Below are 12,204 nucleotides of genomic sequence, written 5' to 3' on the forward strand. Positions count from 1 at the left end.
ATTCCTCTGGGAGTTCTGAGTGAGAAACCAACCTACACCCTTCTATCTTGTGAAGAAGCTACTAGTTGTCAGCAATCTCTTGGTGTTCCTTGACTTATAGACACAAGACTCCCAATCTCTGCCTCCTTACCACGTTGCCACTCTGTGCCCAAATCTCCACGTCCTTTCTCTTTTAAAGACACCAGCCAGGGCAGCCCTGGTGGCGCAGTGGTTTAGTGCCGCCTGCAGCCTGGGGTGTGATCCTGGAGACCCAGGATGGAGTCCCATGTCAGGCTCCTTGCATGGAGCCTGCTTCTCCCTCAGCCTGTGTCTCTGTTCCCCTCTCTCTCTGAATAAATAAATAAATAAATATTTTAAAAAAATAAAAATAAAGACACCAGCCAGTGGCATTAAGGTCCACCCTAAATCCAAGGTGATTTTATCTCAAGATCCTCAACTAATTACAACTACAAAGGCTGTATTTCTAAATAACGATGATGATGAGTTTGGAGGGGATGATATTTAACCCACTGCAGGGGCTTTCTGTGTTTGTGAGGGTACTAACTACAATGTAAAGAGGAGTAGTTGTTTGCTTTTAAAAAACATACATAGATTTACCAGTTCTTGAGTTTAAAGTGAAAATCCAATTTGGGGGAAATTCAGGTGAAAGACATTTTGTATTAATAATTAGAAGAATGGGGATGCCTGGGTGGTTCAGCAGTTAAGCATCTGCTTTCAGCTCAGGGCGTGATCCTGGAGTCCTAGGATGGAGTCCCACATCCATCCCACATCGGGCTCCCTGCATGGAGCTTGCTTCTCCCTCTACCTATGTCTCTCTCTCTCTCTCTCTCTCATGAATAAATAAATAAATAAAATCTTTAAAAAATAATTAGAATGTCCTAATATATTTGTTTTGCTTTTTTTTTAAGTTTAAAAAAGATTTTTTAGTACTCTCTACACCCAACATGGGGCTCAAACTTATAACAAGATTAAGAGTCATACGCTCCTCTGATTGAGCCAACCAGGCGCCCCTTGTTTTGTTTTCTTAATAAAGACTTGACCTGGGGCACCTGGGTAGTCCAGTTAAGCATCTGCCTTCAGCTTGGGTCATGGTCTTTGGGTCCAGGATTGAGCTCCGCATGGGGCTCTCGGCTTGGTGAGGAGTCTACATCTCTCTCTCACTCTCCCTCTGTGCTCTAGCCACTTCTCTCTCTCAAATAAATAAATAAATAAAACCTTAAAAAATGAAAAGAAAAACTCTCCATTTCCCCAGCCCTTCGGGGAGAGACAGTCTTGGCTGGGTCGCCTCTCATTAAACCCTTAAAATAAAGTCTCTATCAAATGGCATTTTTCCTTCAATTTTTAAACATATATAACTATATATTACATAGTTACCACTCTCAAACTACTTCATTATAAAACTAATAGCGGTTAACATGTTCATATTTAATTTTAAATATTGCATTTTGATAAAAACTCTAGTTCAGATAGTTTTTTTAATAGGCTTGTGAAACAATCTCTTTGTAGGGTTTTTTTTTTTATGCTAGATGTACTCAACACAAAAGCAAACACCAAAATTTCTAACCTTTGCTGATTGTGGACATTCCTCTCTAGTTTAACCTCCTACTTCTTTAACCATTCATTCTCAGTTCTTTTGCCAAGTAAACATGCAAATGTTTCAAATGTTCCCCTGGCTTTCTTTCCCTTTAACTCGAGTATTTTTTTTTCCTGGCAGCCCAATGTCAACTGTGCCATGACAACTTCCAGAGCTTAGTGTCCAGCCCAAACCTCTCTCTTGAGACCCATGTAGCCAATTGCCTGCTGGTCATTTCCACTGAGATACCCAGAGATATTTTAAACAGGAGAAAATTCTCTCTTATTCCTCTCCTTTTAGCTATAATAAAATACTTACTGCTTTCTAAATGTACATAGCTGTTCTACACTCCCTAGCCATTTTATATGTTTTTTTCTTCAGTCTGGAGTGCTCTCCTCGTTTTCCCTATTCTTTCCAGACTTGTGTCTCAGGCTTGTCTCTTATTTCTCTGAACTAGCACAGTGCTTGGCACAGAATAGATGCTAAATAACTGTTTTGCAGGTTGTCATAAAGAGGGAAAAAAAACTAGTGTAAGAAGATGTGTCCCAGGGTCTGGCATATAATAGATCCTCAGAAGTGTGTCCAATTTAATTTTGGCAAAGATGCAAGAGCAATTCAGTGGAGGAAAAGCAGCCTTTTCGAGAAATGGTGTTGAAGTGACTGGACATCCTTAGGCAACAAACACTCCACCCAATCCTAAGTCTCACAGTTTATACAGTAATTATAAATCAGAATGGAATACAGTCTTTTTTTAAAAGATTTTATTTATTTATTCATAGAGACACAGACAGAGAGAGAGAGGCAGAGACACAGGCAGAGGGAGAAGCAGGCTCCATGCAAGGAGCCCGACGTGGGACTCGATCCAGGGTGTCCAGGATCACGCCCTGGGCTGCAGGCGGCGCTAAACCGCTGTGCCACCGGGGCTGCCCTGGAATACAGTCTTAAAGTTAAAATTGTTACCAGCTAGACCCCAAGACTTGGCCTTTACTGCCCACTCACTCTTACCCACTAACATCTGTCTTACATTTTCCCCTCAGCTCTTCTTTCAGGCTTTCCTCTAGATTCAGGCAAATGAAACCAGAAACCACCCCCCAGGTGATGGTAACTGCCCTAACACAATCTCCCTGCCGGCCAGCCCACCAAGATCATCTAAGCTAAACCTGACTCGCACGCACCTGTGTAGATGGACCAGGGTCCTGACCTAGGGAATGACCTATAATTACCTTCACTTCATTATAATACTAAAATCTCTGCCCAAGGAAGAGCCTCAGCCTCATTCACATAACATACAATGTATGTATAGTCATGTTTCCTTAAGGAGCATGTATTACCTAATGCCCTCCTGTACACAGGATAACAAGGCTTCTCTATGTAAATATTCATCTTAACCCTAAACAAAAGGAACTCATTCACCCTCTCACCTTTGGAATCCATTCCCTATGATCTCATTCGCTACAAATTGAAAGGTTTCTCTGCACAACACTCAACCTGGTGCAATTTCTGACTCACCAAAGAGCAAACTCACTTTGGTTTTGTTACAAAACCATAAAACCTTTTTAAAAAATAAGAGAAAAATCTTCAGGATCTATGGAACAGCTTGACACCAATTGCATGATTTATAAAAGGAAAAATTGACAAATTGCATTTCATCAAAATGAGAAAACCTGCTAAAGACCAGGTTAGGAGAATAAAAAGACAAGTTACTAAATGGGAGAAAATACTTGCAAAACACTATCTACAAAGGGTGTATATGTAGAATATATAAAGAACTCTTAAAACTCAACAATTTTTTAAAATTCCAAATAGAAAGTGGGCAGGGGTTCCTGGCTCGCTCAGTTGGAGGAGGATGGAACTTTTTTTTTTTTTCGGACAGAAAGCAAGAGAGAGAGTATTAAGGGGGGTGCAGAGAGAGACGAAAACTCCCCACTGAGCAGGGAACCCAATATGGGACTCGATCCCAGATCCCAGATCCCAAGACCCCGGGGATCATGACCTGAGCCAAAGACAGACACTTAACTGACTCACCCAGGTGTCCAGGAGGATGCATCTCTTGATCTCAGGGTTATGAATCTGTCTGGCTTCATTAGACAGTCAACACATATTTGTTAAGAGGAAGAAAAGTGTAGTGAGGGCCCTATAAGAGTTGAAACATAAAGAAGATTCAGTTGACCCTTGAAAAATGTAGAGGTTAGGAGCACTGATCCTCTCTCATCCCCTATAATTGAAAATCTATAATTGAAAATCCCCTATAATTGAAAATATAACTTTTGACTCCCACAAAGCTTAACTAAGAGCCAACAGTTGATCAGAAACCTTACCAATAACATAAACAGTCAATTAACATGTTTTGTATACGTATTGTATACTTTATTCTTACAATAAACTAGAGAAAAGGAAATGTTAAGAAAATCATAACAAAGAGAAAATACATTTATAGTACCATATGATATTTATTGAAAAAAATCTGCATATAAGTGGGCCTGTATAGTTCAAAGCCATGTTATTCAAAGATCAACTGTACTGGCTTTGACCTTGTGCCAATAAAAAGAGCAGTATGTAGACTGTGCCAGAGAGATAGGGAAATAGAACACATCAGGAGAGCAAAGGACCTCTTACTTGATATTTATACATTAAACATTGATGTTCCTAATTGTCTTTTGAATGCCCAATTTGGACTCTGAAAATAGCATTTCTAGTTATTACATTACCTTGTTGTTAGCCAGCAAGCACTTCAGTTCAATTAGATGAACTGTGCAATTAGTAGAATGTTGCCTATTGTAATGATTCACCTAGAACTTCCCCTAAAATTTTCAACTCAGATCTCATGTTCTGACCACCACTTTCTTTCCAACTCCCTCTTTCATACTCTTGATTCCTTTTTCCTTACAATCTATCATTTATCTTTCATTTTCAATCCTTTCTCTATCTAGCTTAAGCCATGAGCAGCCCCTCAGCCCCTTCTGACTTTACTCTTCTGCCTTAACTGCATAATGATATTTCACTCCCACTAACAGGCTTCTCAAATCCTACATCAGGTTGTCAAGAGTTACTAGAGGAAAAAACATCACAAAATTGTTCGGAGCGTTACCCCTGCAAATCCCCAGTCTTCAATCTCAGCTGGACTTTTTGCAGCACCCAGCAGTTCTGTGGACTGGCCCCATTCCTAAGCAGTTTCCTCTCCCAGAGCAGCATTTGCAACCATTGCCACTTTCCTCAAACTCCCTCTCTATATGTCTCCCACCCTCACAGTAAAGACATTTCCTCCCTTTTCACTGAGAACATGGAGATCATCTTAAGTTTCCAGCACCCTCCCTCTCCTGCAATTTCTCTGCACCTGCTTCCATTTCTTAGAGAAATATTTTCCCCCCATTCAAAGTTTTTTCTGCTACTTATACTCTGAATTTGTGGCCTGCCTCCTCCTCTGGTCCTTTATTCCCTCAGTTTCCCTTTTTCCCCCTGATATTTTCCTTTTCCTCCTCATTGTCTTTAGCTAACAAATGCATCTTTCTCCCATCTTAAAAAAAAAAAAAAAAACTATAATGGCGACAAAGCATCTTTAACACACTTGTTTTACAAACTTCCCATATCTCTCCCATGTATTTTACTATCAGGTTTAGAACTGTCAATATTTCCTAATACTGACAATTGCTTGTACCCAAATCACTCGCAAATCTATATTATTCCATTTGCAAATATCATGAGAATACCCATTTATTAATTTACAGTGAGAAATATAACTCAGATAGGTTGCCTGCATCTCTGTGGCCCATTTATTCTGGAGATAAAGTGTAATATTGTTTCAGTCTGTGAACTCTGGACTTAACAGAACTGGGTTGCCCACTATTTATGTGATCTTAGGCAAGTTAATTAAGTTCTCCAAATCTCAGTGTTTTCATCTATCACATGAGATAAGTAATAGTACCTACCTCATGGGATTGTTTAGAAGATTAAATGAGGTAATTAAATGGGATAACCCATATAAAGTGTTTACTTAGAACACAGTATGTGCTAAATATTAGCTATTATTGTTGTTCTTTTCAAAAAGCAAATTTAGATAGATAATTGGAGGTCACTTGGTATAGCTGGTTCCCAGAGGCAGTTGTTCAGCTGTTTAGTGGCCTCAGGAAGTAAGTACTTGCCAAGGTAAGTAGAGTGCTCAAGCTCAGAGAAGGTGCACTTTAACAGATTCTTCATAATCCTAAATTTTATTGGGCCTCTTTATAATATACAACACTCATGGTCTCCCCCTTTCTTATATTCTGTTCTCCACTGCCTTCTCTCAGTTTTAGTCCTATGTAAACAGAATAAACAGATTCCTCTTATCCAACCCAGCCATTAAATTTATGCTTCTCTTTCCTCTTCTGCCTCTATCTGCTTTCCCGAAATCAACTCATTTCTCCTGTGGCTTTCAGCTATCAAATATCTAACTCTAGGCAATATCTCTCCGAACTCTAAGTCCATAATTTACGTGTCCCTTGAACAGCTCCACTTGGATGCTCCAGATGCCAAATGAAATGTCTGAAATGGAGCTAGTGAGAGTCCCCTCTTTCACTGAACCTGCTCCCCTCCGGTATACCCACTTTTGGAGACTGAAGTATCAAGGTCAGAATCCTAGGAGTCATCCTTATTTCTGGCTTCTCAGTAAGCCTCACATACACTTGTCAATTTCTTCAGCAACGTTTCTTGAATTTAGCCCTTTTCTCCAACCTCACTATCACTATCTTAGTCACCATCATCATTTGCCTCTGGAATTTCTGCTATAACCATCACAGGTCTTCCTGCTTCTAAGTCTCAGACAACTTACAGCTACTAATCTCACACCCTTCCTTAGCCTCAGCACTAGAACAGTGTCTGGCACAAAGTAGACATGCAATAAACATTTACTGAATGAGGGGTTCTTGGGTGGCTCAGCCAGTTAAGCAACTGACTCTTGATCTCAGCTCAAGTCTCGATCTCAGGGTCACGAGTTCAAGCCCTGTGTTGGGCTCCACACTGAGTAAGGAGTCTACTTAAAAAATTTTTTTCTTTTTACTGAATGAGTAAGTGAATAAATGAACCTCTGTCCTCATGGAATTATAGTTTAGCTAAGAGATCAACATTAAACAAGTAAGCATAACAGATGTTGGAGAGATCCCAAACAGCATTCCTGGCTACCTCAGACTCAAAGAGGATTGGAGCCTTGATCCAGATAGGAGTCAAGTGCTGACTGGCTTGGACTACATTTCATAGCAGGCCCAAGAGACTAGGAGTAGAAGATAATTTACAGAAATGAGGCCCAAGAGAACAAACATGTCAGCTAATTCCTCTCTCTCTCTTAATGATGCCCCCACTAATTTATGATATATATGTTGCCATGATAATTTGGGCAGGGAGGAGTGAACTGAACTAGCTAGGAGTATGTACAGAGTAATGGAATAAGATGGAACATCTTATTTATATGAGTTCAGCTTTAAAAGCCTTTAAAAAACCTTTAGAGATAATTTAGATTTACAAGCAGTTATAAAAAATAATATGGAGAGAGCCACACGGGTGAAACATTGGTTAAGCATCTGACTCTTGGTTTCAGCTCAGGTCATGATCTCAGGGTCTGAGATCAAGCCTCACATTGGGCTCCACATGGAGTCTGCCTAAGATTCACTCTCCCTCTCCCTCTGTCTCTGCCACTTTCACTCACTCTCTCTCTCTTAAATAAATGAATAAATCTTTTTTTTTAAAGAAAAATATGAAGAGCTCTTATTCATTCTTCACTCAGTTTCCCCCAATGGTAATATCTTACATAACTATGTATACCTCTAATACAATATCACATCCAGGAAATTGGCAGTGTGTTTAGCTTAGTTATATATGCACTCATTTGTGTATGTGTATACACACATACATGTATTAAGTTCTTTTTTTTTTTAAGAGACACAGAGAGAGAGAGACAGAGACATAGGCAGAAGGAGAAGCAGGCTTCCAGTGGGGAGCCTGATGCGGAACCCCATCCCAGGACCTTGGGATCAAAACCTGAGCCAAAGGCAGATGCTCAACCACTGAGCCACCCAGGTGCCCCTACCTGTATTTAGTTCTATACAATTTTATCATATGTGTAGATTCATGTGAGCACCACCACAGTTGAAAACAAAAGAATTCCATTACAAAGATTCCTCATAGCACCCACCCTTTTAACAGCCACACTACTTCCCTCTGAACCCCAGCCGCTCCGTAATCCCTGGCAACCACTAAGCTATTTTCCATCTTTATAATTTTGTCATATCAAGGTTGGATAAACCGAATCACACAATAGCCTTTTGAGATTGGCTTTTTTTCCCATTCAGTAGAATTCTTATGAGAGCCATCAAAGTTGCTGTGTATCTCAGTAGTTGTCCTTTTTCTTGCTGAGTAGTATTCTATGCACCACAGTTTAACCATTCATCATTAAAAAACATGTAGGTTGTTTCCAGTTTGGGAACAGTAGAAATGAAGCTGTAATTAAAATTTGGGTACAGGGTTTTGCATGAACATAAGTCTTCCATTTCTTTGGGATAAATGCTTAGTTTGAGCTGCTTTGACAAAATACCACAGACTGGGTGGATTAGAGAACAAATTTATTTCTCACATTTTGGGAGGCTGGGAAGTCTAAGATCAGGTGCCAGCATGATCAGGTGTTGGTAAGAGCCCTCTTCCTCAAAGAGTTAAAAATAGTTCTGCCCTACACCCAGCAATTGCACTGCTGGGATTTACCCCAAAGATACAGATGCATGAAACGCCAGGACACCTGCACCCCGATGTTTCTTTTCTTTTTTTAATTTTGTTTTATTATTTATGATAGTCACAGAGAGAGAGAGAGAGAGAGAGAGAGAGGCAGAAACACAGGCAGAGGGAGAAGCAGGCTCCATGCACCGGGAGCCCGACGTGGGATTCGATCCCGGGTCTCCAGGATCGCGCCCTGGGCCAAAGGCAGGCGCCAAACCGCTGCGCCACCCAGGGATCCCCACCCCAATGTTTCTAGCAGCATTGTCCACAATAGCCAAACTGTGGAAAGAGCCTCGGTGTCCATCGAAAGATGAATGAATAAAGAAGCTGTGGTCTATGTATACAATGGAATATTCCTCAGCCATTAGAAACAACAAATACCCACCATTTGCTTCGAGGTGGATGGAACTGGAGGGTATTATGCTGAGTGAAGTAAGTCAGTCGGAGAAGGACAAATATTATATGGTCTCATTCATTTGGGGAATATAAATAATAGTGAAAGGGAATAGAGGGGAAGGGAGAAGAAATGGGTAGGAAATATCAGAAAGGGAGACAGAACATGGAAGACTCCTAACTCTGGGAAACCAACTAGGGGTGGTGGAAGGGGAGGAGGGCGGGGAGTGGGGATGACTGGTTGGCGGGCACTGAGGGGGGCACTTGATGGGATGAGCACTGGGTGTTATTCTGTATGTTGGCAAATTGAACACCAATAAAAAATAAATTTATTATTTAAAAAAAAAAGAGCCCTCTTCCTGGTTTGCAGATGACCATCTTTTTGCTGTCCTCACATGGTGCAAAAGGAGAGGTCTCTGGTATCTTTCTTTTCTTATAAGAGGCCCATTATGGAGGCTCTATCCTCAAGACCTCATCTGAACCTAATTACCTCCAAATATCATAATGGGGATTACAGATTCCACACATGAATTTGGAGGAGACACAAACATTCATAGCATTCTGCCCTTCTTTAAAAACTCAGGCCCTTCTGACATGCAAGTTATATTCATTCCATCCATGGAGCCCAAAAAGTCTTTAGCTCATTCCAGCACCACACCAAAAATCTAAAGTCCAAAATCTCATGTAAATATTATCTAGGGGCCCCCAGGTAACCCAGTTGGTTGAGTGTCCAACTCTTGATCTCCGCTCAGGTCTCTATCTCACGGTCACAAGTTTGAGCCTTACACTGGGCTCCACACCTGGGGGTGGAGCCTACTAAATAAATAAATAAATATCATTAAGTTAGATATGGATGAGATTCAAGGTACTATTCATTCCGAGGTCAGATTCCCATCCAGCTGTGAAGCTATGAAACCAGTTGTGTGCTTCCAAAATACAATGATGGGACAGGCATAGGACAGACATTCCCATTCCAAAAGGGAAATAGAAAAGGAGGGGTGACAGATCCTAAGCAAATCTGAAACCTACTAGCAAATTCCATGGTATCTTAATATTCAAAACCAATCCTCAGATTTGTCTCCCATGATTATGAAGGCTGAAAAGACCCATGATTTGCTGTTTGCAAACTGGGGACCCAGGAAAGCTAGTGGTATAGTGCCAGTCCACATCTGAAGGCCTGAAAACCAGAGCACAAATGGTTTAAGTTTCAGTCCGAGGCCAGAAGACCAATGTCCTAGCCCAAGCAATCAGATAGGGTGATGTCATTCTCCCTTCCTTTTCCTTGTTGCTCTCTTTAGGCCCTCACTGGATAAGAGGACACTTTGGTCCATGGGATGCCCAGATATCTGGCCAAATATATCTGGGCATGTCTGGGAGAGATTAGCATTCAGATCAGTAGACTGAGTAAATCAGATGGCTCTCCCCAAAATGCAATTTCTGGGTTGTATAGTCATATAGTTTTAAAGGAAACTACCAGAAACTAGTTTCTAGAATAATTATACCATTTTATAGTCCCACCAGCAATGTACGAGTGACTCTCTTTCTAGTTTCTCTAGCATTTGGTGTTGTCACTATTTTCTACTTTAGCCATTGTGATAAATAGATAGTGAAATCTCATTTGGGTTTTAATTTTCATTTACCTGATAGCTAATGATGTTGAACATTTTTCCCCCATGGGCTTAAATGCCATCTGTACTTTCTCTTCAGTGAAATGTCTGTTCATGTATTTTGCCCATTTCCTAACTGGATTATTCTTTCACAGTTGGGGTTTGAGAGTTCTTCATATATTCTAGATACAAGTCTTTTTTAAAAAAATATTTATTTATTTATTTATTTATTTATTTATTTATTTATTTATTAAAGAGAGAGAGTGCATAGGCAAGGTGGAGGGAAGGACTAGCAGGGGGAAAAGCAGGCTCCCCACTGAGCAGAGAGTCTGGCAAGAAGCTCAATTGCAGAACCCTGAGACCATGACCTGAGCTGAAGGCGGACACCCAACCAACTGAGCCACCAGGTACCCCTTGTGTCTGGTGTTGGGAGAGGTCAGTGTGAATGAAGTCTTTTGTCAGTATGTGGCTTACACATATTTTCCCCCCATATTTATGAAAACTTTCTTCTATTAGCTGGACTTGAAAGGCTGCACTTTCTACTTTCATATGGCCCAATGATGATCTTGAAGCCATTAAGTTATGGTAGGTTTATGAAAACCAATCTTCTTTTTTTTTTAAATTTCATCTCTTAATTTAAATCTTTCAAAAAGTAAAAAATAAAACCAGTCTTCTTCTTTTTTTTTTTAAATATTCATCTCTTAATTTAAATCTTTCAAAAAGTGTAAGAGAAAACCAGTCTTTTTTTTTTTTATCATCACTATTCTGGTGACCCAATAAAAAGCTGTATTGCAGGTGATTCCTATCACTGTTAAAAGCCTATTAGGTACCAAGTACTCGGCTAAGATCTAAGGCTGTAGAAATGAAAAAGGGCCCTGCGGGTGGAGTACCTGACTGGATCAGTTGGTAGAGCATTCAACTCTTTTTTTTTTTTTTTTTTTTTTTTTATTTATTTATGATAGTCACAGAGAGAGAGAGAGGCAGAGACACAGGCAGAGGGAGAAGCAGGCTCCATGCACCGGGAGCCCGACGTGGGATTCGATCCCGGGTCTCCAGGATCGCGCCCTGGGCCAAAGGCAGGCGCCAAACCGCTGCGCCACCCAGGGATCCCGAGCATTCAACTCTTGATCATGGGGATGTAAGTTTAAGACCCACAATGGATGTACAGCTTACTTTAAAAAAAGGTGTCCTCTGGGATCCCTGGGTGGCACAGCGGTTTGGCGCCTGCCTTTGGCCCAGGGTGCAATCCTGGAGACCCAGGATCGAATCCCACATCGGGCTCCCGGTGCATGGAGCCTGCCTCTCTCTCTCTCTCTCTCTCTCTCTGTGACTATCATAAATAAATAAAAATTAAAAAAAAAGGGTGTCCTCTGACTTCAGAAATAGCTTAACGAAGAGGATAAAGGATAGAACAAATATTAACAATCCAGCATACTAAATGCCAAGACACAGTTTTTCCAAGATATAACTATCATAAGGGAGGCATCGAAGATTAGACAGCTTGGAGAAGTCTTCCTGGAAAACACCTTTCAAACCCAGTTTAAGGAAACAAATCCTTTCCATGGTTTACAGCAAGTCCTTTTTGCATATTATAAGACATTTTCCAATGACCCAAGTTTATCCCTACCCTCATAAATCAATAAGAAACGTGTAAATGTAGAGAAACAGCTTTTTGGATAGTTCTTTCCAGAGTCCTATATGGTACTCATGTTGGTGTGTGACTGACCTTCTGGCATTTTTAAAGTAATCTCTGTCCCCAATGTGGGGCTTGAATTTACAAGCCCAAGATCAAGAGTTGCACGCTCTACTGAGGCGCCTAGGTGGCTCAAGCCTGCTTAAGATTTTTTCTCTCCCTCTCCTCCTCCTCTCTGCCTTTCTCTCTCTCTCTCCCTCTCC

The sequence above is a fragment of the Canis lupus genome, chromosome 4 (assembly GCF_048164855.1).
Source record: "Canis lupus baileyi chromosome 4, mCanLup2.hap1, whole genome shotgun sequence".
Lineage (NCBI taxonomy): Eukaryota > Metazoa > Chordata > Mammalia > Carnivora > Canidae > Canis > Canis lupus.